Here is a 5,173-nt window from a genome sequence, read left to right on the forward strand (position 1 = left end):
TAGTAAGGGAAAGTTTCAATACTAGTTGAGAAAAGTTTTTATAGTAATATATGTGTGTGGTATGAAATAAACATACTTCCTATGGGTTGTAGTTGGATTTTGCAAGACACTGTATACAGTTTAACTGTCTAAGACTTAAAAAAAAAATTGATCTGCAGCGCAGTTAACGTCCTTACAGTTGCCCCTTGATATTTTCCAAGTCTCTAGATCCTTCCCATTGATCCAAAATGGAAGCAGTGTTGTACTTCAGCCAAACTTGATGATTGGCAGAGGAGTGTCCCTCCGCTCCCACACCAGCTGTCTGACACAGGCAGCAGGAACATGTGCTGAAGGCACTTCAGCAAGGTCATGAGGGTAACCCATGATAATGTTCATAAATTAAATGGATGGCATCATTCAGCATATAAGAGTACAGAGTCTATACCTACGTGATAAGTTATTGCTATTTTTAATCACTAGGTTTCATAAGAGGCTCTACTATCCATTCTACTACCAAGAGATTACTACCCTTCTGTCAACTTGCTGTCCTATGGTGGCTGTGTGTGACTATGATGCTGGGAGCTAAGGCACTGGCATTGCAAACACCAATAAGGTCCACCATTGGGCAAACTGGGAAGGAAGGCATGGCCAGCTACTTCTGAAAACTAGCCAACAAAAACCTGAGGGATCACAACAGAACATTGTTTGAAGGCCTAGGACAGGAGACCATGAGACAGGACAGAGGAGCAGCACTGAGACTGAGACTGAGACTGAGAAGCTGAGGACCTGAGAGAGAGAGAGACTTGGCTGCTGGCTGAGGAGGTGTTGCTGTGGACCAATATCCTAAATGCTTTCTTATCCTGGCTTCTGGTAACCTATAAGCTCCCCTAAGAAACCCCCATAAATCTGGGGGGGAAAGAACATTGTTGGTTTGGTATGGTACTAGAAGATGAGCCCCCAAGGTTGGAAGTGTCTTGGGCTCCACGGAGGCCAAAGCAAAGGACTTGAGCTGATGAACAATTGGGAAGATGGTGCAGGACTGAGCGCTGTTTCCTTCTGATGCACACAGCGTCTCCGTGACTCAGCACCAACTGAATGACAACGGCCAGCAGCAGCAGCAGCAGCAGCATCAGTTGAGTTGGAAAGAACGGGCTTCATTTCTAAGCGAGAACCAGTTGTACTGTTGGGGGAGGTTTTGTTAGTAACACTAGTTACTCTTAAAGCAGGTGTTGTATTATTACCCATTGAGGCTCTAGGGCACAAAGTCCAGTGGGTATTATCTAAGGTAAAGATACCATAAATGCGGAACTAGAAATGGACATTAAATAATATTAAGTACCATACTAATGATTTAACTTTATGTGGAAAATGATAGTGTGGTGAGAATCACTAGGTTAGGTTGAGACCTGTGTGTTAGTCCGGGTAGACTACAGAAACAAATCCAGGAAAACTCATATGTGTATAAGAGAGAGTTTCATATAAAGGGTAATTGTACATTACGAAAGCATCCCAACCCAGTCCAGTCCAAACTCATAAGTCTGATATTAACCCATTTGTCTGATACCAATCTATAAAGTCCTCTGCGGACTCACGAAACACATGCAATGATGCCAAATGCAGGATGATAACAGGCCAGTAGGTAGAAAGTTTGGATCCAGTGGTGTTGTAAGCATCTCAGAGGTCTGGTTGCATCAGGGTAACTCTCTGGTTTCTCCAGGGTTGCCCTTCTATTTTGGAGGATTAACAGTGAAGGGATGGAGTCTAGTCTGTCAATCAGGTCATAGCCAATGAGGCCTCTGTGTGGGCATGGCCTTCCCCTGAGGATTCTGGGAATTCCTGTATTTTCCTCCTTGAAGGCGGAAGACACACTTTCTCTCTGCTCCCTCCCTGAGAGACGCTGTACTGACAAGACACATGGCACTATGCTGATAGACCCCATGTCCTGGAAACTGGAGGAGCCACATGGAGACTCCTGCCAGCGCTGAGATCCTTCTACCACCACTGGATCTGCAAGACTTCCCTCCAACTGGCCTGTGATCTTCCTGCGTTTGGCATCATTGCATGTGTTTCAAGAGTCTGAAGAGGACTATATAAATTGGCATCGGACATATGGGCTAATATCGGACTTATGAACTTGATCTGGACTGGGCTGGGATGTTTTCTCAATATTCAATTACTCTTGTAAATAAAACTCTTTCTTATACACATATGTGTGTCCATGAATTTGTTTCTCTAGTCCACCCGGACACACACGTAACTTAGGTAGAGGTGTACAGAACAGACCCTTGCTTTGTAATCAGCAGTTCAAACACATTCTGATCCAATTCACTGTTGGCAAGCCCTTCAGTGCACCATCACGTAGCCCATTTCCTCCCTGCTTTTCCCATGTCTATTCCTCCTTCTTTCCTAACACTCTTAACTTGGTCCTTCAGTAAACGCTGCCCTTTTAATCTTCAATGGTTGATTAGTCTAACAATGATGACAATTCAGTTCTAGTAACGAAGGGTAAGGGCCATAGTCTTGGGGGTCCCACCAGTCTCTTTCCAGCCAATCAAACTGGTCTCGTTCACGATTTTGCATTCTGTTCCACGTTTCCTCCCACTCATCCAGGACCTCCTACTGTGATCTTTTCTCGGAGCAGTTGGCAGTGTCGTTGGGCACCATCTAGTTCTTCTTGTCTCAGGGTTGTGGAGACTGTTCACGTGGTCCATTCGTCCACTGGGCTAATTTTTTCCAAGTCTTTAGATTTTCATCACTTTTCTTTCCACTGGATAGGGAAGACCAATCAGTGCCCCTTCGATGGCTGCTCATGAGCTTTTAAAACCCCATCCACTTCCCTACTCATCAAAGTGAGATGTAAAACATCCACTTTAATGGCTTTTTATGACCCCAAGGGAGGGCTCTCTTCACTGTCAACAACTGGCTGAGCAGCCTGTCACTGCCGCCTATTTTGCAAGGAGACTTCCTCCCAACTGTTTGTCAGTGTGGGGAAAGTTCATTCTTCTCCTTCCAGCTCTGATGCTCAGGGAAAGTCTGTTTACTCGTTGGATTTCCCTGGGCAGTATTTATTTAAAAAAAAAAAAAAAAGCCCTTTCCGAATCTACTCTCTCTTCTGAGAATGCAAAATAATCTATTTAAACAGAGGCATCACCTGATTTATAAAGCCTTAGTGATGTTTCTACAATGTATTTCCACTATTGTTTGGAAAGAATAGACCAACCGAAGTACAGCATTGTAATAGAATACTGCTGATCACAAAGAAGGAATCAGCTATTGATGCAGGCAGCATCACGAAGACATCATAAAAGCATTTTGCAACGTGAAAGAAAAAAACAGTTGTCATATAATGGATTCTGACTGGTGACAACCCCAGCTGTGTCAGATTAGAACTATGGTCCCAAAGGTTTTCAGTGATTGATTTTTCATAAATAGAGCAACAGGACTATCTTCTCTCTCTCTCTTTTTTTTTTTTTTTGCCTGTTTTTATTTTATTTCATTTTAAATCATTTTATTAGGAGCACATACAACTCTTATCACAATCCATACACACATCAATTGTGTAAAGCACATTTGTACATTCATTGCCCTCATCATTCTCAAAACATTTGCTCTCCACTTAAGCCCCTGTCATCAGCTCCTCATTTTCCCCCTCCCTTCCTGCTCTCCCCTCCTTCCTGAACCCTTGATAATTTATGAATTATTATTTTGTTGTATCTTACACTGTCCGGCATCTCCCTTCACCCACTTTTCTGTAGTCCGTCCTCCAGGGGGGAGGTTATATATAGATCCTTGTAATCGGTTTCCCCTCTCCACCTCACCCTCCCTCCACCGCCCTTACCCCCGGCATCGCCACCCTCCCCACTGGTCCTGAAGGGATCATCCACCCTGGATTCCCTGTATTTCCAGTTCCTATCTGTACCAGTGTACATCCTCTGGTCTAGCCAGATTTGTAAGGTAGAACTGGGATCATGATAGTGGGGGCGGGGCGAGGGGAGGAAGCATTTAGGAACTAGAGGAAAGTTGTATGTTTCATCATTGCTACACTGCACCCTGACTGGCTCATCTCCTCCCCATGACCCTTCCGTAAGGGGATGTAGGACTATCTTCTGAGGTGCCTCTAGATGGACACACATCTTTAACGTCTCAGTTAGCAGTCAGATGTACAGACTTCTACGGACTTTTGGTCAGTTGTCTGTGGAAGGGGAGACTGGGCTTGTCTTATCTCTCCCTCAACTCATCCTTCTGGTCTTGGGAAAATCACAACTCCCCTGAGCCCCATGATTTATTTACTAACATTAAGTGAGATATTGAATGAAATGATCTCTTTATTGTTCCTTCTAGCTCAAATGCTTAATCTTTTTTATATATTAATGAGGGGGGGAGTGCAATGTTAATCAAACCCAACCCATTCCCCTCGTGCATTACAGACACACTCACTGCCATCCGGTCAGTTGTGACTCATAGAGACCCTGCAGGGCAGCGTAGAACTGCCCTGTGCATTTCTGAGAGGCTAACTCTTGATGAGCGTAGAGACAGACCTTGCAGTTAGCAGCCCAACACGTAACCACAGATGGCAAATCGTGTGTGCCACCTAGGCTCTGGCAATATTAATATCCTTTATTGTTAAAGTAGAGCCATAAACCCTTGTTTTGAGAATTAATCAACTTGAGCCCTGGAGGGGCAACAGTGCTTGACTGCTGACTATAAGGTTGGTGGTTCAAACCCACCCAGAGACTCCAAGGCAAAATGACCTGACTGACAGCCTGCTCCTGATAGTCTATAACACCCTATGGGGTGATAGTCTAAACTTATAGTCTATAAAGCTAATAGTCTATAACACCCTATGGGGGATTTCTACTTTGTTACTATGCAACTCACAGGGTTGCTAGGAGTTGAAAATCTACTTGATGGTACCTACAACAGCTACCACAGAGTCTATTCTAATCAGAGCAGCCCTAGAGGACAGAGTGAAACAGGGTGTCCGAAGCTATAGATCTTTCTGGAAGCTGACGACCACACTTTCTGCCATGGAGCAGCTGGTGAGTTCAAACCACCAATCTTTTGGTTAGCAGCCAAGCTCTTAACAACTGTACCACCAGGACACCCAACAACAACAAAGGGAAGCAGAACCATCACAGCCGCATAGGGGGGGGTCACATTTGCACAGATTGGGGGGGGGTCACAGATGCACAGA

The 5,173-nt window shown here is 44.5% G+C and overlaps 1 protein-coding gene across 3 annotated transcripts in view; it reads left to right on the forward strand.

Annotated features, from left to right (window-relative positions):
- The window catches only part of MCF2L2 (MCF.2 cell line derived transforming sequence-like 2), a 223,046-nt gene that overhangs the window by 117,960 nt on the left and 99,913 nt on the right, over positions 1-5,173 (forward strand). The gene's annotated exons all lie outside the window — the stretch shown is intronic.

Source organism: Echinops telfairi, unplaced genomic scaffold, assembly GCF_000313985.2.
Source record: "Echinops telfairi isolate 266 unplaced genomic scaffold, ASM31398v2 ScPeMD7_4225;HRSCAF=4972, whole genome shotgun sequence".
Classification (NCBI taxonomy): Eukaryota; Metazoa; Chordata; class Mammalia; order Afrosoricida; family Tenrecidae; genus Echinops; species Echinops telfairi.